General features: G+C 38.6%; 3 long non-coding RNA genes across 4 annotated transcripts in view; 2 read left to right on the top strand and 1 right to left on the bottom strand.

Annotated features, from left to right (window-relative positions):
• The window catches only part of LOC111770175 (uncharacterized), a 354326-nt gene that overhangs the window by 270960 nt on the left and 60575 nt on the right, over positions 1 to 22791 (top strand). The window lies entirely within an intron of this gene.
• On the bottom strand, positions 869 to 7039 carry LOC138920419 (uncharacterized). Its single transcript, XR_011431570.1, has 3 exons — positions 6447 to 7039; positions 3780 to 3865; positions 869 to 3372 (listed from the first exon to the last, which is right to left on the bottom strand). It is a non-coding gene; the product is annotated as an uncharacterized lncRNA (long non-coding RNA).
• Positions 10204 to 22791, top strand: part of LOC138920420 (uncharacterized) — a 29696-nt gene continuing 17108 nt past the window's right edge. For both annotated transcript variants that reach the window (XR_011431573.1, XR_011431572.1), the window contains exon 1: positions 10204 to 10336. This is a non-coding gene — a long non-coding RNA (uncharacterized lncRNA). The remainder of the gene's footprint in view (positions 10337 to 22791) is intronic.

Here is a 22791-nt window from a genome sequence, read left to right as displayed (position 1 = left end):
CAGATTATGAAGAAATGAGTTTCACAGAGCAAAGAAATGTCAGAATTAAAACAAGTTATTCATCTTTATTACTTGTAGATTATTAATAGTTTCCTGTTGTGGCAGAATTGTAAGTTGATATCATATACATATGCATATATGATAAAATATGTAGAATTTTAATACAGAGTGTGAGTAGAGTAATTCTTGACAAATTCTTTCCTTTTTTTTTAAGAGATGGGCACCTGAGCTAACATCTGTTGCCAATCTTCTTTTATTTTTTTTCTTTCTTCTTCTTCTCCCCAAAGCTCCCCCAGTACATAGCTGCATATTCTAGTTGTAGGTCCTTCTGCTTGTGGAAATTCTTTCTTTATCTTCACAAAATTCAGGGTAAAGTATTCCTTTTATTTAGAGATACCTAAACTGCCAGAGTCATTATTACACTGTCCACTTTCATATGCTGTTGGAGTGTAGATTGATATAAATATTCTGGCAAGCTATTAGGCTTTAGTGTATAAAGAGCCTTGAAAAAATTTATGCCATTAGACACAATAATTCCACTTCTAGGAATCCATCCTAAGGAAATAAACAAATACAGACAAAGATTTATGTGTAAGGATATTCACAATAACTCTATTTATAATAGTGAAAAATTAGAAATAGTTCAAATGTCCAACACAAATTACTGTACAGCCATATGATGAAATACTTTGCAACCATTGCAAACTGTGATTTCAAAAGTTTTTAATAAGAAAGGAGAATTCTAATGAGCTAAAATAAAATGGGAAAGAAGTTGAAAAGTTACATATATAAAATACACAAAAGATGTATGTGTCTATACATACCGTGGAGAAGACAATGAAAGGATACACACCAGATAGCTGAGTAGTGGAGGGGCAGATCATTTTTATTTTCTTTATTTTACTTCTTTTTTCAAATTTTCCACAATGGGAAACTATCATTTCTATATATGAAAAGAAAAATTTTAAAAAGAATATGAACATTTGGCTATCCTTGGTTTGCTCTCCTTTGATGGAGTCAAATTGACTATTTATTTTAATCTTCAATTTTTCTATTGAAGACATCATCCTGGTACATTTGTCTAGCTGATGTCTGGGTCCAGGAATTGTGTTTGTCTTGAGGATAAGATTTTAGATTTTGCTGTGCAAAATCTTTTTAGTTTGATGTAGTCCCATTTGTTCATTTTTTCTTTTGTTTCCCTTGCCTGGTCAGACATGGGGCTTGAAAATATGCTGCTCAGACCAATGTCAAAGAGCATACTGCCTATGTTTTCTTCTAGAAGTTTCATGGTTTTGTGTCTTACATTCAAGTCTTTAATCCATTTTGAGTTGATTTTTGTGAATGGTGCAAGGGAATGGTGTACTTTCATTCTTTTGCATGTGGCTGTCCAGTTTCCCCAACACCGTTTATTGAAGAGACTCTCCTTTCTCCATCATATGCTCTTGGCTCCCTTGTCGAATATTAGCTGTCCATAAATGTGTAGGTTTACTTCTGGGCTCTCGATTCTGTTCCATTGATCTGTGTGTCTGTTTTTGTGCCAGTACCATGCTGTTTTGGTTACTATGGCTTTGTAGTATATTTTGAAATCAGGGAGTGTGATACCTCCAGCTTTGTTCTTTTTTCTCAGGAATCCTTTGGCTATTCGGGGTCTTTTGTTGTTCCATATAAATTTTAGGATTATTTGTTCTATTTCTGTGAAAAATGTTCTTGGAACTTTGATAGGGACCTCATTGAATCTATAGATTGCTTTATGAATGGTTAAAGAAGATGTGGTGTATATACACGATGGACTACTACTCAGCCATAAGAAATGACGAAATCCGGACATTTGTGACAACATGGATGGACCTTGAGGGTATTATGCTGAGTGAAATAAGTCAGAGGGAGAAAGTCAAGTACCATATGATCTCACTTATAAGTAGAAGATAAAAACAACAACAAACAAACACATAGCATTGGAAATTGGATTGGTGGTTACCATTGGGGAAGGGGGTAGGGGGGAGGGCAAAAGGGGTGATTAAGCTCACACGTGAAGGGACGGATTATAATTAGTTTTTGGGTGGTGAACATGATGTAATCTACACAGAATTCCAAATATAGTATGATGTACATCTGAAAATAAACAAATAAATGAAGAAAAAAAAAGAATTTAAATTTTTAGGGGCCAGCTGTGTGGCCGAATGGTTAAGCTCACGTGCTCCACTTTGGTGGCCCAGGGTTTGCTGGTTTGGATCTTGGGCGCAGACTTAGCACCATTCATCAGGCCATGCTGTGGCAGCATCCCACGTAGAAGAACTAGAATGACTTATAACTAGGATATACAATTATGTACTGGGACTTTGGGGAGGGGAAAAAAAAAGAGGAAGATTGGTAACAGATGTTAGCTCAGGGCCAATCATCTTCACCAAAAAAAAAAAAAAGAAAGAAAAGAAAAGGGATTTAGATGTTTAAAAATTGCTTAAGTCCCAGCTAGAATTTTCCACAGTTTGTCACATTGTGTTTCTAGGCGATGCTCTTTGAAACAAGTATTTCCTTGGTAAAATAAATTTGAGAAATGCTATGCAGTATATCCTCCTCTTAAAAGTCGCAATGCACATTAAGATGTTAAAATTTCAAAGATGCACTATAATATAGAAAACTGACTGAATTTGTTTACCCAACATACACCAAACTTTAGGAGAAAAGCCTTTTTGTTTATTTTTCTTCACATACTTTCTTTTAACATTTTTCAGAACTAGAGTTTCATGGAAATCTCTTTATGAAGTAAAGGATTAGATAATTTTGAGGTGGATAAATGGGTAAAGAACTGCTTTAGAATATGGAGAGCTTGGGGGAAATGTTTTCAAAGTTATGAAGCCAAAAGCCTTTCAAGTTGACGGGAAAAAGCACAAGCATGATTTAATGATTCCATGGTACTTCTGTTAGAAACCTAATTCTCAGGCCTCTTTACTCATAGACCTGGCACATGGACTGAGAGTGATTCAGTTTATTTCAGTGAATTTGGTCGTACTATATCTTGGAGGGAGGAAACTCACTATTTAGTTACAGACCCACTTCTCATGTGCCCAAATATAGTGATAGAACAGCACGTTAATAATTTAACGTTTGTCGATAGAATGAGTGAATTGAAAAATGTCATTCTTATCCATCACCTTGAATACAGCAAGAAGGACGCATACCTCATTTCATTTTTATTATGATTTTTTTCACTGAAAAAGACCTTAACGTGGTCTTCTACTTCAACCCTTGTGTCTTCAGAAAGCTGAGAGTTGCTAACCTCATTTTCAAGTGAAAAGTAAGGAGATGAAGTGACTTGCTCAGGGTCACCCAGCTATGCTTAGTCTTCATCCAAGATTTCTTGGCTCTTTGCTTCTGGAAAAGAAGAAATGGCAGTAGCTGTCTGAGGTGACATGAGTGGGAAAATGGCCAGCCATCAGTCCCCAGAGAACCTCATTTTCAGTCATCCTGACTTTGTGTCCACCCATGTGAGCCCAAAGTCACCAAGTCAGCCACTCACAGATGCCAAAGTCAAACCCAGTTCTCCAAGATTCCCTTCTGCTCTGCTGTCCTCAGAATGGGTATTTGAACAATGCTCTTGTTTTTAAATCAAGATTTATTATTCCATCGACAATGGAGGAGAAAGAAAGCCTCAGTCTGAATGTGAAGTTAGCCATCGCCAGGCTGTCCCCTCGCCATTGGGAGCCTACAGCCATCCCTCCTTCCTGGGTCAGAAACACTGCGGAGCAGGACTCACAGCTCTCAGCACCCCTCAGACTTGCCTTTGGCAGCTTGGAGCTTCCACACGGGCATCTCCCTCCCGCCTTCTGCATCAGGACGCCTGAAGGGTTTCTTGAGCGGATTTGGACTGTGTACAAAACAGGAAGAACCAGTGTCCTCAGGCTGCTTCTGCCTTCAAAGTTTCCAGAGTTCCTAAGGTAGGGAATTCAAAAGCCTAAAGACTGCTCAAAACTGGGGAGAGGAAAAATATAGGGAGACTAGGCAAAACAAAACAGTAATAATAACAATAACAACAATAATCACAGCCACCATTTACTGAGTGCTTTTTATCCATCACCCTGGTAAACATTTTTTCGCTATTTATGTAATCCTACCTTATGAGGTAGATCTTATCCCCACTTTATAGATGACAAGAATGAGGCTTAAAGGAGTTATATGCGTCTAGGGCTGCCTAGGTTACACAGCTATTGAAGTGGCAGGGCCAGTTGTTCTTCCTCCCTCCTAGGCCCACACTCAATATCTGCATTGCCAACTTCCAGGACTTCAGACGGGGCCCTCTCCTCGCACGATAAAATGGCAGTACGTGTCGTATCAATAAAGTTGGTTAGCTCTTAAATTAATGACATCAGTGAAGCCAGCTAGAGGCCTAGTTCGTGTGTGGGCCTGTTGATTTCTCCTCTTTGGCCACAGATTGGGTCTCTAATCTCAGCCAGCTGGCCACTATTTAAAATGTGCTGTTAAGGGACGAGACAGCAAAACACTGTACATGGCTTTGTGAAATCCTGAAAATTACACCAAAAAACTACCTAAGGTGAAATTACTGCTGTTTTGGGCCAATGTCATCCTCTTTGCATGGGAAGGACAGGGTTACATAAAATCTCGAAGTGAAGTCCGTCGCTAAAGAACCCAGAGGGTCAAGCACACAGCTCTGTTTTGTTTTAATGGCAGGGCGTTAGAGGAGCAGCTTGTTTCTTGTGGGAAGATTAGGAAAACTCTAGTTATTACATTTTACCGAATGTGGTTGCAGGCACTGAGCATGCTGTGAAGAGATGCTGGCGTGGCCACTAATGGAAATAGGATGATTTCTTAAAATTTCCACTAACAAATATGTAGGAAAAGGGCTTTTTTTCTTTAACTCCATGAATATTAAATCAGCGTTGGGAGTAAGGAAATATTAATTTCACCATAAGATTAGAGAGTTTAAAAGGTCAGTTCCAGGTGTTTGTAATGAACTGGAGTCAGAATGAGGCAAATGAAAAAGAAATTTTCTCTTTTGTATGGAGATAGAAAGTACACTGGTAATTGCCTGAAGATTACACTAGTTTTCAGAATGAAAAAAAATTAAGCTTATCTGATACCACTTGAGAATGTAGATGACACTAATAATATAGCACGTTTCTGCTCAAACGCCTTTAAATGTTATATTTGATTGTAAAAATAGGCACAAATATAATGGAATCAAAGTAGCTGGACGTTGTAAAAATTTTTCCCGTTTTAAGTTGGAAATACTTTAGCTTAAAATCCTGGTTTGAGAAGTACTTAGTTGAAAGAATTGTACACTTTGTAGGAAACCATGGACACAGGTCCAGAGCCAGCCTCTTTCCTTCTGGACGTTCGTGAGTGATATTGACTTACTCCCAATCACTGGCCATAGGCAGCCCCTAATGACATCTTCACAACTGCTGTAATCTAGTGGTCCAATAAGCCATGAATTTCAAATACTTTACCAAAATTTCCATTCCATTTGAGCATCTCTTTAATTAAAAGAGAAGGGTTTCAATGAAAATGAAGACTGGAATTTGTGTGTGTGTGCCATGTCGAAAACTAAAAGGAAAAGGATGGCGCACAGAAAACCCCAAGCACGATTAATCAGATGACAAAGTTTTTGCCAAGTACCCGAGAATGCTTTTCTTTGCTAATTCTAAATGAACGTTTGTCAGAGCCTAGCAGTTCATACATCGAACTTCCCATCCCCACCTTAGCTTGTTTTTCCTTTAAACACCATTTCTCCCTATCCACCGCTTCGGTACCCCAGAAGAGCCCACCCCAGAAGGCACAAAAGCTCTATATTGCCTGGTTAAAGCTGGCACTTCATCCTTAACTCACTCCACTGAGCCTTTATTTTTTTCACCCTTCAAGAAGAGGCTTGGAGGGGTTTGGAAATAGAACTCTAGCCTCCCTTAATTCTGAATTTGCTGGCTTTTGTCACTTTAAACCAGATCCTTCATGTTATTTAAATGTGACCCCCCCCCCCCCTTCGGGATAACGGCTAGGGAAAAGAATTTAATGTTATTTTTAACTGAACTATCTTGTTAACCTTGGGGGACATCCCTGGAGCTGAAACCCATTCAAGTAATAATAGCTGAAACCACGCATTGCCTGCAGACAGCTCTGCCGAGTCAGTCTGCAAAAGCTCTTTAAACGCACATCTCTGCCCAGCCCTTTTCTTTTGGTTTCTGTGGAATTTTTCTTAGTAACCAGTTTTAGCAGAGCGGGTTACCGACAAGAGCACTGAAAGGAAGGGTGGTGGGGAGGACCGCTTGCTGCATTAATAAAAACAAAGCCAGCTTGTGTAAGCTGTGTCCCCCCCGCCTTGGTGCAAAGGGGCAAACAGCACAAGTGCCTCTCCTAGCACACAGTTCCAGTCTGCAGGGACTTATATTTTTAAATACAATTAAAAGTAATGCCCCTTTGTTGATTATACTCGCCTTGCCAAACTTGAGGACCTCCAAAACTGCCAAACATTTACTTTTAAATTTCGTATGCCGAGCCTCCTTCCAAATGCTGTCATTCTCACAGAGGGCAGGGCAGCCTGGGATGACCGGCTGGCTTCCCAAGATTCTAGGAAGTTGCTCGGACAGTATTTCAAACGGATACTGGTTCTGAGACTGAGCAGATCAAGCCGGAATTTGGTGTCACTTTCGTCTTTAGGAGGGAGATAGAATTGTTCTTGTCTCTTGATAGTGCACAAGGTTCCGTGTGGAAAACACCAAAGTAAACTTGCCAGCTCCGTGTGTGCAAGCAGCAGAGTACTGTATGTGGTCCAGACCCAATTCACAAAGACTCATCCAAGGAAAGAGAAATGCACAAACATGTCTGTACTTTGTCCTCCGAATTTTAAAACCATCTAATGTTACATAGCTCACGTGAATTTTATTTAAAGTGCGGCCATCCACGAAGTATTCCCTTTATGCTTTCAGTGGCTGATCTCTTTCCTTGCTGTTCACGACTATGATTATTTTATAAGCCCTTTTGTAGCTGGGTTTATTTGACTTAACCTTTTAAATGTAGCTTTGTTTCTGACAATACGGGAAGTATAATGCCAAAGGAAAACTCTGTGGTGGGGGCAGGGGTTGATGCGGGAGACAGGCATGCGATTTGAAATCAGAAATCTTGGGAAGATAGCAAACTTATTTGGGAGTTTCTTGATTTTTCCAGTGTAACTATCTATAAAGCTGGCCGCCAAGTTTTGATTCCTAGGTTTTATGAGGTTGCAGAGGTACAAAACTAATCCTTGGCTAGGTGTTCTTTTTTTTTCTTGATGAAAAATGCAGGCATGGAAAACAAGGTGCAGCATCCGTTTTCAATTAAAAAAATAAAAATTTAAAACCTTTCCCTCTGGGCCTGGTACTGAGCCAGGTGAGGGAATGGGATGGGTGTGGTCCCTGAGAAAGTAATAAGATGAAAATACCCTTCTGCTTGAAGTCAATTTGTATTTCAGAGGACTTTTCCCCTTCTTCCAATAAAGAAAGTTACACCGTGCTATCATTTTATTTCAAATGCTTTTGCTTTAAAAATTCACTTACTTTGAAATTTTACTAATTCCCAAGAACACTGGATTGGATTTCTGTTTTCTCTGTGCATCTCTGATTTCTGTTCGATCCCACAGGGGTAAATATTTGACATCCAGCCATTCCCAGGGGTGGCAGACCAATGTACTAAACAGAGTCGTTTCATTTCACCAAGCGATGAAGTCAGGCTCCAGGGGATAAACAGCCGTCCATAAATAACCTCTCAGAAATAGCCTCAGGAACATGTCCTGCAAAGAAATCCTGGCTCAGGACATTCTATTTTGTTTATTTTGCATAAAAGTTTTCTTTGTCTAGATTTGCACCAGCATAAAAGCACTTTCAGCAAAACAGGCAGTTAAAACAAAACAAAACCAAATAAATAAAAAATTCCCACCCGAAAGGAAATTAACTATTGCTCTTTGAAATGCCAGGAGAAAACTAGTTTACCTGTCATTCTAATGACTAAAGAGTGGTGAGAAGGGGAAAAGGACCTGGAGGGAATTCCATGCCAAGTAGGACTATTCAGAGCCTCTGTCTGATGCCCAGGTCCCGTATGCTACAGTGAAAAGCATTTTCAATATCTGACTCCTAGCGGCAAGTCCAAGGGTTGTCAGTAATGAGACATGCTTTAAGACTTAGCATTTGGCCAAGATACAACTGACCCATCAGTACTGTGAGATAGCTGGAATTTCTCTTCGAAAATCTGGAGGAAATTTGCCATTTTAAAGTGTTCTTTTGGAACTTCAATTTCTGCCTTTTAGAGGGATGAATTCAAGCAAAGGGAAGGGTTGATGGGGAAGTGTTAAATGGATCGGTACTATATGTTGTCCTTACTTTGAGCGTTGTCATTGAGCTCAGTTTCACTTTTAGCACCTCAAGAAGTGATCCAATTTATATAATTGGATGACTTATGTCTAGATACTTAGCCAGATTCAGAGGATTTATAAAAATAGCATGAATTTCAAAGACCCTCCCTGCCACAGGGTCAATTAGTAATTACCATTTTTATATTAACAATTACCTCCTACCTTTTTGAAAGTCAAGTATCCCAATTCTCATGACTCTTAGTCAGTTTTTCTTCTAATTTCTTTGATTTCTGTCTCCTTTATTTTTACTACCACCACCCTAGGTCAAATTCTCATTATTTCAGAACTGCAGCTATACAAGAGACAGCCTCCCAACTGGCTTGCCTGCCTTCAAGCTGTCCCCACCACGACATCCCAATTCCATCTCTGGATTAATTATCTTAAAGTCATGCATTACATCATGAATTCACCCTGCTCAGAATTTGTATCTGGCACCCTGCTTCCTAAAGGAGGAGATTCAAACTCTAATATATCTTTTCTCTGTCCTAATTTTACGTCTACTTACTTCTGTAACCAAACTTGCTATGAGGTATTCTTTAGAATCTCTCATGTTTCTGTGCCTTCACCTTTATTTACACAATGTCCCTGCTTGGAATGTCCTTCCTTCAATTTGATGTCTCAATGTCAAAGTTAAGCCCAAGCATCCTCCTCTACTTTTTCTGAAGTGCTATGAAATAATATATCATTTACTTTGGAGTATTGGTTTATTTGGCTTGTGGACCTCATAACCCTGACTAGATTGTAAATTCCTTGAGGACAAGAACTAGGTCTTGCAAATCTTCTCATTCCCCAAGCAATGTTTGTCCACCATCAGTGTGAAGAGACAATTCCCTCTTTAGGAATATTTAAACTACTTTATTAACTTATGGTTATCAAGAGGAACATTCCTTTGCTGAGATAGTTTCAGTTTCCTAAAGAGTGAGGTCATTCTCAGCCTCAGTAACTGATGGAAGGGATGGACTCTCAAGCCAGAACTAGATATGAGGGGGCAAAACCTATGGAAATGGAAGAAAAAAGCTTAGCCATTTTCTCTTGTTCTCCATTCTAATGAGTCTGAATATCCAAGAAGGAATTCTTACTTAGGCGGTTTTAAAAGGATATCTGTAACATCAAGAGCCCAACGGGGAAAGAGCCTATATAGTGGACAGCTGGCTTCAGCAAATTAGCCCTATTTTGTATCCCAGATTGCCTAGATTCTGCTATTAATTTCCTTTTGTTATCTTCAAGGCTTTTGGAAAGTTACATTGAATGTTACAGCCCTGTGTTAGATAAGCTATGGGTAAACAAAGGAATGGTCATCTGTCCAGTGTTAAGGGGAGAGTTTTTCCCTTTGGTGGCCAATATGATGGTGGAAACAGTGGATGGAAAGACAAATCAATCTTAGAAATATGTTGTCTATCTCTCTTCCTCACCAGGAGAAGTCAAAATCAAGAGTTTTGGGTTTTATGTTATTTTTAATGTTAATAAGAAAAGTAGCATTTCCTCCTTAAATTCTTATTAAAAGATGTATAATATTGAAGACTCATAAACAGATATAGTTATTATTATTTACACATTGATTCAATTGTAGCAGTTTAAAATTTATGCCCTATAACATAAATATATAGAAAGGTAATTTCATTTTCTGTAACTAACTTGTTCATATGCTCCTATTTCTATCTAGTTTTGAAAAGTTTAAATTTTCCCAATCAAGTAACTAGTCACTTTTGATTTAAGTTTTGCTTGAGACTTTTCCAATTTAAATCAGCCTTTTGAGGTAAACACTCAGTTGTTCAGCTTTTCCTCCCCATCTTTTCTTTCCCTTTCTCTCTAGGGAGCCTCTGGGAACAGAAGAAATCCTCCATAACATTTTAGACTTAAGGAGATGAGATGCACCAATGGTCTGTGATTCCTTACTGCACATCATGTAAAAAAATTAACTCAAAAAACATAGACCTAAATGTGAGTACCAAAACCAAAAAAATACTATTAAAAAATACAGGAGGACATCTTTGTGATTGGAAGTTAGGCAAAGATTTCTTAGAAAGGACATAAAAAGCACAAACTATTAAATCAAAATATTGATATATTAAGCTTCATCAAAAATACGAAAGACACTGTTAAGAAAATTAATGGACAAGTCACAGACTCGGAGATAACATGCACAAAGCACTTATCTTATGAAGACCTGTATTTGGAATATTTAAAGAATCGTTATAACTAAATAACAAGAAAAAAATAATTTAAAAAATGAGCAAATATTTTAAAAGACACTTTACCAAAGAAGTGATATAGATGTTGAATATGCATATGAAAAGATGCCCAACATCATTAGTCATAAGGGAAATCAAACTCAAAACTATGAGATACCACTGCGTATCTTTTAGAATGGCTAAAATCAAACACCAAGGGCTGTGAGGATGTGGGAATGTCCAGTGGTACAGCCACTGTGAAAACAATTGGTAGTTTCTTGAAAAGGAGGCATTGTCTTAAGGGGGAAAGTCCACCAGTTGTCTCCCCAGGTCTCAATTCTCCAATGCTCCTTAAATAATAGTTGGAAAAGGTAATCGGTTTAGTCAGAAGACTACATTCTACAATCTTCCTTACCAGTTATCCAGGGGGCTAAATTCTTGTCAGTAAAATGTAAGCAGAAGTTGTTGAGTGGGAATTCCGAGGAAGCTCTTTAAATCAGGATGTTTGATAGAAATATAACGTAGGCCACACGTGAGAGCCACGTATATAATTTAAATGTTTTTGGTAGCTACATTCAAAATGTAAGAAGAAACAGCTGAAATTAATTTTCATAATAAACTTTATCTAACCCCGTAGATCCAAAATGTTATCATTTCAACACAAAATCAATATAACAAATTATTAATGAGATAATTTACATGCTTTTTTAAAATATGAAGTCTTCAGATTTGGGTGTGTATTTTACACGTTCTGCACATCTCAGTTCAGACAAGCCACATTTCAAATGCTCAATAGCCACATGTAGCTGGTGGTTATTGTATTAGAGAGCACAGTTTTAGATAGATGAGCATATTTTGCCCTTCTGCCTCTCTTCCTTTAGAGATGCAATATATTTGTGTTGGCTGGAGTTTCAGCAGCTATTTTAGACTATGAGTTTTCCTTGAGGTAGCACGCAGTGGAACAGAAGGATAAAAAAGATCTGATTCAGGATGCCTATGTAATTCCCTTACCAGCCGTGGCCTGCCAAATTCTGGACTTCTTTTACGTGGCTATAGTAATATCAGAGAATATGAACTGTGGTGAAAGTCATTCTTAGTGATAAAGAGGCCCACTAAATGATAACAGAAGATAGATAGTACTTTATATTGATTAAAAGCCCAATTTTAGTAGCCATATATCTAGGTACAGATCCTGACATTGCCATGTACTGATGTGTGATCTTGGGTAAGTTATTTAAGCTCTCCAAACTTAAACTGATAATAATATCTCCCTCTTAGAGTGAGGACTAAAAAATGTTAATGTATGTACCATACTTAGATTATGCATATCACGTAGTAAGTTCTTTGTAAGAGTCAGCTGTTATTCATTCATAGGAAAGTGTAATAATTCTGAACTTGTATGCATCTGATAATGTAAGCTCCAAATATATAAAGCAAAATTGACAAAATTGTACCAAATGGTTGATCAATCTACAATACTATTTCAAGACTTTGACACATTTCCCAATAACTGACAAACAGAGCAGACAAAAGAATGAAAAAGATTTGAATAAATGAATGTGATTAATATGCCTTGGATAAGGCACAAATTTAGTGACCTTCAAATTTGAAAACTATTACAAGTATGAAAACATATCAGTTTGAATAATTTTTATTATTGGGGAAAAAAGAATGCTGGCTTTTTTGGGTTTACCATGTTATTTATATTTGAGGAAACATGATGAAGTATCTGTATGCTCAACTTTTTAGTTTCCTTCCATTCCATTCACAGACTAAATACATAAAAATCTATATTTTAACTTGACATAAATCATTAATTTCATAATTTATCACACAAATATGAAGTTTCTGGTTGCAAACTCTTCACTCACTTTGTATATTCCTTAGCAAAACAGCATAAGCAAATGAGTGGATAATGCTTTCTTTGGAGGTTGACAAATGTTCCCTCCCATGGGAGATTTCTAGCACAGCCTTTTTTTCATGCTCCAGGAAGCTATTCACTTGGTCTGTCTCCCAATGAGATGCAGCAGGTGGAAATAAACCCAAATTTCCAAAGTGTTAGAATATTTGCAATGATTCCTGTTTATAATATCTCCTTTAAAGTTTGGGTGCTTTCCCCCCTAACTTGCAACTATCTTGTAAAACATTACCTTTCGTTTGTTTGTTTGTTTCAATGAAATAATTTGCATCCTTTGTGAAGAATCAAATTGAACAAGATTTGGTATTTGAAAAAAAAAGAAAAAAGCATTGGCTAACCATTAGACTAGAGCCTGGGAGATGGAAAAAGAAACAAAATTCGGCTCAAACTTACTAAACTATCTCAATCGTACAGAAACTCCAAGCAACTAAAATACTCTCTGGAGAGTAACATTTCAAGCTTAGGAAGAAGTTATTTACTTCGTGTAGGAAAGTACTTTGCTCCAAAGAGGGGCCCTGGCTCACCATAATATTGGGTTTGGCCTATCGTGGGACTAGACTTAAAATATTTTATGTTCTCAATTTATTTTCTCTCACATCTGGATTAAGGATAATTTTTCTAGACCTGAATTATGGAAAATTTCTCTTGTCAAATATATATGCCATACACTTCACGGTAAACATATTGGTCTAATTACGAAATTTACCACTGGGAAAGCTAATTATTTAAGGTGTGGGTCCAAAGTAGAATTTCCCCACCTTTATGTAAACCACAAACACATATCTCTGGGAACTTGAAGTGTTGAACTCCACTGTAAGGCAAAGAGGCATTTCCTGCTGAGCCCTCCCATGGGGAGACTCCGGCCTTTGGCTGCGGGTTGTTTCCACAGGCTGGAATCCTTTTTCCTGGATGCGGGGGTCCTCTTAAACGCAGGGGAATTGTGGTAGCCCTTTGAGGTTGCACAGGGAATTACTTGAGTGCCTCCTTTCAGTTTCACTCATATCCCTTAGCATCACTGTAACAAGGAGCCCATTCTCTTGGTACCGGCTTCTTTGGCAACGCCTTAGGACAAGCTACTGCTCACTGCCTCCTGTCTATACCCCCATGTTAGCTGGAGCCAAGACAGCAGCAACAAGGAATTCCCTTCTAGCTTTGTGCCAGGCACTTTTACAGTTTTATCTTGTTTTTGTTTTTCTACTGGGCAAAAATCAGGAGCTTTTATTATCTCAAAGTACTACCCCTCAAGCTCAAACTTCAATGGTAAAAACAAAACAAAAATCAAGCATAGTACCAAAATAGAAATGTTCTTGCTTTTATTAAAAAAAAAAAAATTGGCAGTGCCAATACAAATAGCAATATGAATGTTTATCAAAGCTAGATTTCAATTGTACCCTATATGGGATGAAATTTTATAAATTATTCAGTACATATTCATTAGGTATATACTATGTACTAGATCTTGTGTTAGGCACAAAGACTGTGAAAATAATACTTAATTCTACTCTGAAAATACACTCTCTGGTGGGAAATAGGTATAGGGAAGTGACAGGAATGCAAATATATCATTATAAAGCAATGTATATGTTATTGTTGCTCAGAGAAACAGTAAACTCGGACTACAGTGTCTTAGGACAGATCCACAGGGGAGATGATATTTGTTGTGAGTCTGGAAGAGTGAGTTGAATTGAAGAATGAGAAAAGCACTATTTCTAGGAAATGGAGACAGTATGTAGACAAAGGAATAGAGGTCAAAATTAGCATGGAATGTTTGGGGAATAGCTAGTAGTTTGGTATGAACAGGAGACAAGGTTCAATGTATGAAGTGATGCTAAGTGAGTCTGGAAAGGAAGATAACATCCAGGGGATAATGTATCTTAGATGAAATGTTCTGGCTTTGGGGCTTATTGTTTAGGTAATGGAGTTTGTCTTTGAAGGCTTAAGGAAGGCTTTATTTTATTTATCCTTTATTGAGACCTGACCATATGCCACACATTGTTCTAAGTGCTTTAGATAAATTTATTCATACAGTCCCCATTATGACCATCAAAGGGAAGGATTACAGTGATTTCCTCTTTTTTTTTTTTTTTTGGTGAGGAAGATTGGCCCTGAGATAACATCCATTGCCAATCCTCCTCTTTTTACTTAAGAAGATTGTTGGTGAGCTAACACCTGTGCCCATCTTCCTGCATTTTGTATGAGGGATGCTGCCACAGCATGGCTTAATGAGCACTATGCAGGTCTGCACTCAGGATCTGAATCCGCAAACCCTGGGCCACTGAAGCAGAGTGTGCAAACTTAACTACTATGCCACCAGTCCAGCCCCACACAGTGATTTCCTTTTCGTAGATGACCTTAGGCAAGTCACCAGTTTCCTCATACTTCAAATTGATCTGTAGATCCTGCACAATCCCAATCAAAACCATAGCAGGCTTTTTTTGGAGAAATCAACAAGCTGATTCTAAATTCATATAGAAAGGAAAAGGTCCTGGCATAAACAAAACAACTTTTTTTTTTTTTGAGGAAGATTAGCCCTGAGCTAACATCTGCTGCCAATCCTCCTCTTTTTGCTGAGGAAGACTGGCCCTGAGCTAACATCTGTGCCCATCTTCCTCTACTTTATACGTGGGACACCTGCCACAGCATGGCTTAACAAGCTGTGCATAGGTCCACACCCAGGGTCCGAACCCCCAGGCCACCAAAGGAGAACCTGTGAACTTAATGGCTGTGCCACCAGACCAGCCTCCAAACAACTTTTTTTTTAATTGCAGTTGTGCTAGTTTACATTATGAAATTTCAGTTGTACGTTATTATTTGTCAGTCACTATATAGGCGTGCCCCGTTACCATTTGTGCCCACCCTCTCCCCCCGGTAACTACTAAATAGTTCTCTTTGTCCATGTGTTTGTTTATCTTCCACATATGAGTGAAATCATACAGTGACAAGATAACTTTTAAAAAGAACAAAGTCGGAAGATTTACATGCCTTAACTTCAAGACGTATTGTGAAATTATAGTAATAAAGACAATATGATATTTGCAACAAGTTTGACAAGTAGAGTGTTCAAAAATAAAGCAACATATATAGACAACTGGTTTGAGTGTGTGTGTGTGTGTGTGTGTGTGTGTGTGTTTGCAAAGTTGCAAAGGCCACACAGTAGGGGAAGAATAGTCTTTTCAAAAAATGATACTGGAAGAGGTGGACATCCATAAGCCAAAAAAAAGAACTTTGAGCCACACCTCACATCATACAAAAAATTAAATTGAGTGGATCACATACCACATTTTAAATCTAAAACTATAAAAATTCTGGTAGAAAACATAGGAGAAAATCTTTGCGACCACAGATTTGGCAAAGATTTCTTAGATATGACACCAAAAGTATGCTCCATCAAAGAAAAATGTAATAATGTGGACTTGATCAAAATTAAAAACTACTTCTCTTCAAAAAATATAATAAAAGAATAAAAAGGCATGTCACAGGGGGCTGGCCCCGTGACCCAGTGGTTAAGTTCGTGCGCTCCGCTGCAGGTGGCCCAGTGTTTCGTTGGTTCAAATCCTGGGCATGGACATGGCACTGCTCATCAAACCATGCTGAGGCAGCATCTCACATACCACAACTAGAAGGACCTACAATGAAAAATATACAACTATGTACCGGGGGGCTTTGGGGAGAAAAAGGAAAAAATAAAATCTTTTTTTTTTTAAAAAAAGGCATGTCACAGACTGGGAGAACATATTTACAAAGCATGTAAGTTATAAAGGTCTTATATACAGAATATATAAAGAACACTACAAACTCAATAATAAAAAAAACAGCCCCCAAAAGAGATGGCAAGAGATTGGAACAGATACTTCACCAGAGAGAATATGCAGGTGGTAAATAAGCACATGACAAGATGCTTAACATTATTAGTCATTATAGAAATGCAAATTAAAACCAACATGAGATAGCATTACATGCTTATTAGAATGTGGTACATTAAAATATCTGACCACATCAAGTGTTGTCAACGATTTGGAGCAAGTGGAACTCTCAAGCACTGCTGGTGGAATGAACATGAGACAGCCACATGGGGAAACATTTGGTATTTTCTAGGAAGTTAAACATGTACCTACTACATTATCCAGCCATTCGTCTACTAAGTATTCACCCAAGAGAAAAGAAAGTATACATCCATACAAAGATGTATCCATCAATATTCATAGCAGCTTTATTTATAATGGCCCCAAACTGGTAAAAACTCAAACCCTAAATATGAATAAAAAAATTATGGTATGTCCATTGTGGGGGACTGGAATTGGCCATGCCAAGATATGTCTCTTTGGCATGAGGATTATTTTGGGTTGGTTACTTTTAAAAACTGAAGACAGGAAAACAACTCTGAAAAGTAGAATTTACTTACCCTTTGTTAAGAGACATTTACACTGTAAAGGAACTCTCCAACTGTAAAGGTGTCTCCCTCTCTGTACCAAGAAGAAGGGGGAATGAACTTATCTCTAGAAACTCTTAATCAACTCCAAAGGCAAGGACTTAAATCTGCATCTTGTTTACTGTACTTGTCTGGTAACCTCCTGTAACTGACTCCCCCCACTGCCAACATCCTCCTTTGTCTTTAGCTGAGGAGGATATTTAAAGTGGTGGCTTCAGCCATTTTGGCTAGTGGCTCAGCTTGCCTGAGCCTCTCCCATGTATACATGTTATAAAGCTTTGTTTAATTTTCTCCTGTTATTCTGTCTCATGCGAATTTAATTTGTTCTCCGGCCAGAAGAACCCACAGTGGGTAGAGGAAATGTCTTCACCCCCTACACTATACAATGGAATGCCAAAAGGAACAAACTACTGATACATGCAACAACACAAATAAATCTTTAAATAATTATCATGAGTGAAAGAAGCCTGATAAAAAGAACCCATGTTTTTTATTCCATTTCTATAAAACTCTAAAAAATGCAAATTCTTCTGTAGTGACAGCAGATGAGTGGTTCTTGGGGAGGAGAGGTAGAGAGACAGAGGGAAGGATTACAAAGGGGAGCAAGAAAACTTTTGGGATGATGAATACATTCATTATCTTGATTGTGGTGATTTCCCAGGTGTACACACCTGTCAAGGCTGATCAACTTTTACCCTTTAAATATGTGCAGATTACATTATGTCAATTATACCTCAAGAAATCTATTAGAAATCAAAAATTGGGGGAAGATAGGACTGAGTTTACTCTGTGATGTAACATTAAGTCTGGGGGCAAATCCATACACTGTAAAACCATCATTCCATACACTGTAAAACCATCATGTAAGTAAAAAAAGATCATTGGTCAGTTGTTCATATGACTCTTTTACTTGTTCATTCAGCAAACAGGTATCAAGTGCCTATGGATGGCAGCACTGTTAGGCATGCCTAGACCTGGACTGTGGAGGACAAGGTGGGGTCCCCCTGCCCTCGTAGAGTTTGTTTGGTCAGTACAGTAATATAAAAGACAGGGTAAAAGTACAAGCTTCAGGGTTGAAAAATCTCTCCAAAAACTCCCCACAAGTCTTCTACTTGCTTTTCCTTGGTCAAGATTGGGTCACAGAGTCAGTTTATAAGTTGCAGAGTCAGAATTTAAACCCAATCCCAGAGCTTTTGCTTTTAGCCTCTCTATCACCACTCAATATTATGGCACCCAATCATAATTGGAAGGACTGAAACAGAATTGAAATGTATTAACTCTCTTACTATGGATTTAACATTATTTAAAGTCATATCCATGTACCACGTGAAATCTTTATACCACCAGGGGTAAATGTACCACCCTGGGAAACACTGGGCCAAATGTTCTCTACAGTCACTTTTGGCTCTAATACCTTAAGAACTCATTTTCTGTTTTTTATCCATGTGGAGGTAGAGGATAAGTCATGCCCCCTGCAATTGTCCTAGCCTTCCTTATACTGTGGGGGAAAAGAGAACATGCCCTGCTCAGGTCATGGGATATAACATATGGGTCTGCACAGGCACGTGGTAGACCTCACCTTTTCCCTTCTGTATGTTCACCGGGGTTGGTGCTTGGGCGTGGGGGTGTGGAGGAGTAGGATGAGAGGCAGCAAGAGACTCCAGGCTGCTTCAGTCTTCTCTTGGTGAGCTCAGGGCAATAGAGGGGAAGTGGTTGCTAAACAGAGGTGGCCTCATTGGCAGTGCCTGAAGCAAAGTGGCTCCTTTAAGGTTCTCAGGTAGGGTCTTGCCTCCTATTATTTGATATTAGATCAGCCCTACTTTCTATCATTATCTTCAGTGAATGAGAGTCTCCAGCAACTGGCTAAGATCCGGAATTGCCAGTTCTGTCACCTAGCAACTTTCAAAGGGGACAAGGTAATTCCAAAAGAGAAAGTTTAGGTCTCACGGTAAAGATTCAAAGTTATCGTCAAAGGTTGTGTGCAGAGCACAGAGGAAGTATAATCCCTCTGGTCTTTTCTCACTCAGCAACATACAACTGTGACAGCCCTTAGTTGCCATTTGTTTCCATTCCCAAAAGTGCTGCTTCTTAAGGCACTGGTCAGCCACAAAGAACTGGGACAAAATTGGCTTCAGAGAATGCCACTTGTGGACCAAAGCCAGCAATCTCCCCTCTGTCTCCTGACAATGTGAGGAGTAGGCCATCAGCTCTGTCTCTCTACCTCAAAGGCAGGGTTTCCAACCACAGCACTATTGACCTTTGGGGTGAGATAATTCTCTATTTGGGGGACTGTCTTGTGATTTGAAGAATTTTTAGCAAAATCGCTGGCCTTTACTCCCTAGATGCCAGTGGCACTACCATCCCAGCTGTGATAACCAAAAATGTCTCCAGACACTACTGCCAAATATCTCCTAGGGGACAAAATCAACCCCAGTTGAGAAGCGTTATCTGAGGCTAACTTTATCTCAGAGCCCTGAGAAAGGGCCACCCAAGTCTGTTCCATAGATCTTTATAATCTCAATCTCAAGAAGATGAGACGTGGGGTTCGTTGGGCCTCTCTCCTTATTCACATTTACCTGTTTTCCTCCCCGGCAGATTGTATACCGGGAAGAATGGCTTATTTACTAAGTCAAACAAAAGGTCACATACATCTTTTCCCAGGGCCAACCACCTGCTTCTCTTATACTTACAAAACTAAGAAGGGTCACTTGATATCTGCTCCCAAGTGGTGGCCTTAACCCAGAACACATGGTTGCTTCTTTTAGTGAGGATAAAAGGAAAAATAAAATAAACTCTGGTAGGGCATCTCATTTTATTACAATTTTATTGGCTATCATATTCCAATTAACACTTTTTCAATTCGGCCCATTATAAATGAATTACACAGAGACTGCAGTTTTATTATTTTATTTTTAAATGTTGTGCCTTGGAAGGTTGAATACACTTTTCAATGATAATCACTGGTGAGGGAATTGTGCTGCGCCCTCTGGTGATGCTACAAATACCTTGCCTAACTACCCTCCTGGAAGAGCTGAGTAAGGAGAGGTAAGTCAACAGAAGGTAGTCTTTCTGTGTTTCTTCAAACCAACTTGAAGAGAACAAAGGCAATAATTAGGATTCATTTTCTCTCCTCATCAAGACTGTGCTCAGCCCCTCTGCTGAGCAAGCCTTTGCAAGAGATGGCATTTTTAATCAGTGATTGATAGCACTCACAGCTTTCAGGCAGGAGAATGTTCTGAGTGACCTCTATAGAGTTGAGGTACTGAGTTATGTTTCAAAAGCTTGACAGTGCCAAGATTTCTTTAAGCTTGCGAAGTTTCAAGACCAACATTATCATGAATTGGTTGATGGTTTCAAAATGTAGATGAGCTCTGATGATGGATTAGAAGCTACAGGAAGAAATTATGGAGGAACAGTACTTCTGAGTTAAGAAAAGCCTTTTGATTCTGTTTTTAGAAAATTGACCAGGCTTTTTTCATTGTCTGAAATCTTTCAACTGGCCCCATTGGATTTTCCCTGAGTTTCCCAAGTTCTGTCCTTTTCTCTCCATCTCTGTTTTCTCTTGGTGTTCCCATATATTCCCATCTCTTAAAATACTTGACTCTCATATACATGGCTCCAAAATCTATTTCTTCAGGAAGCGGACCGTGCCTTTAACTGCCCATTACCTGCTACCTTGGATGTTAGGTCCTTTAAACTCAATGTGCCTAAAACTAACTCAACATCTTGCCTTCCAAATATCTTCCTCTTACTGAATGTCATGATATGCTAGTCATCCTTGCCCCAAACCAAGGACTCATCCCCTCTCCTCTCACGATCAGGAACCATATTTCCTCACATTGTTAGGGACCATATTTCATCATACAGTCACAGCTAATGCTCTGTGGGTTCTATTTCCGAAATTCTTTCTGGTTTCTCCCATCTCCAATCCCATTGCCACCTCAGCAGCAGCAGCAGCATCCCTTGCCTGGATTTTGCAGTAGAGTCTAAATCGGCCTTTCTGCCACAACTGTATAACCTCTTTTTTCAACCTTTGCATTATTACAGAAATTACCTTGCTCAATAAAACATGGATCTGACCATGTCACAGCCGTGCTTTAATATTTACCGGTTCCTTTGACCACCAATCTAGCCCTGTCACCCCTGTGTTGTTGACGAAGCTCTTACTGACTTAAGAGAAGTCTTTCTTGCTACCAGGGTTACATCTTCTACGCAGCATCATTTTCTCTCTCAGTTCTTTACAGTGCCACCCATGTTACAACTCTTCTTTTAAGTATTTTCAATTATCATATAACCTCCAATTAAGTTCATTTATTTTCTTCATTTAACAAAAGTTTACCATATACCATGTGCTCCCCTAAGCACTTTAGAAATATGAATTCATTTAAGCTTGAAACAACTTAAAACAAATTTTCCTGAAACTAAGTTGAAATATGGATGAGGGGCACTACATAGAGACACCGCATTGTTACTACAAGATGTTATCCATCACCCAAACGAGAGTTCTCAGAAACCCTGAGATGTGGGCATGATGTCGGGACTTAATCTGCTACTGTGCTCTCCTTCCCTTTTTCATCCAGCAGGCTTTCATTTATTAACTGTGTACTGAGGATACTGAACTCAGTGGATTATAGCATGAAGCAGTCATATATTTTCCAAACACTACTTTAAAAATGAGGCAGCATGTGATTTGGGGCAAGAGTTTAACCTCTCTGTGCCTTGGTTTCCTTTCTTAAAGAGAGGACAAATAACGTTACCTCTCTCATAGGGTTCTTTTAAGATTTGAATGTGTTACTACATATAAAATGTCTAGAGCACAACCTGGAACATAGTAAGCACTCAGTAAAAGTTGACCATAATTTTTATGCTCCTGTCTCCCCCTCTAGACCACAAGCTATTTGAAACCCAAGAGATTAGATAGTGTCTGGAATGTATTAGGTGCTTCCAAAATATTGGTATAATTGTGGATCAAAAGTAATCAAAATAAGGATTCTAGGAATTAAACAGAATTTGAAGTTGATTTGAAAACAAAATGACTTTTTTCCTAAGGATTTCAAAATAGCATTCAGACAATACTTGATTCTCCTAGGAAACAATGACTACAGAGAGTGTCTCTATGACAGAGAGAATAATATAGCTAGATTCGATCACAGAGAGATTAAATTACTTTCCTGGGAACTAATGGAAGAATTTGAAACAGCTACATCGTTGGTAGACAGTGAGAATTCTAAACATGTTAAGATGGCAGAATTAGCCTTTGTTATTTCCTTTATCTGGTTTTATCTCAGACTTTTTTTTGAAGAGTGGCAGTGGACTAGCCTTCAAAAATAAGAATTGCACAGAGCTCTGCAGGATGTTATAAGATGCTTTTTTATCAGGTGCTTTGGAAAGCAAGTAGATCATGTTACCTACTTCCCGTAGGCATTTTCCAGGTCCTCAGATGGCATCATAGCCCATTTGTATCACAATGCAAAAACAAAATGAAACAAAAATAGTATCTCTTTTTCTGCATTATAACAAACAGAACTGCTGGGTGGGTGTGTTTAACATCATCAGGTAGGTGTTCTCCATCATTGTGGCTCAGAGGGTCATGAAAACGAAACCAAAATTAAAAAGGAAGAGTAAAATCAATCATAGTTATCTTTCCAAATAGTCAGATATTTAGCAACATGTAGACTAAACATCTGGGTGATGGTTAAATTTTCCCCCCACTTTTTCTCCACATTTCTACCCAAAGATTGAACTCTGCATGGAAAGGCTCAACCATTAGCCTACAAAAGCTGAATCAACAAAGTTAATCATCACAGAAAGTATAGTTACTTATTGAATTAGAGGTGGTCATGGCGGAGAAAATGAGGAAACCTTAGCCAAAGTCAAT

The sequence above is a fragment of the Equus caballus genome, chromosome 23, assembly GCF_041296265.1.
Source record: "Equus caballus isolate H_3958 breed thoroughbred chromosome 23, TB-T2T, whole genome shotgun sequence".
Lineage (NCBI taxonomy): Eukaryota > Metazoa > Chordata > Mammalia > Perissodactyla > Equidae > Equus > Equus caballus.
The sequence above is the reverse complement of the archived record's forward strand: the minus strand, read 5'-3'. Positions and strand labels throughout refer to the sequence as shown.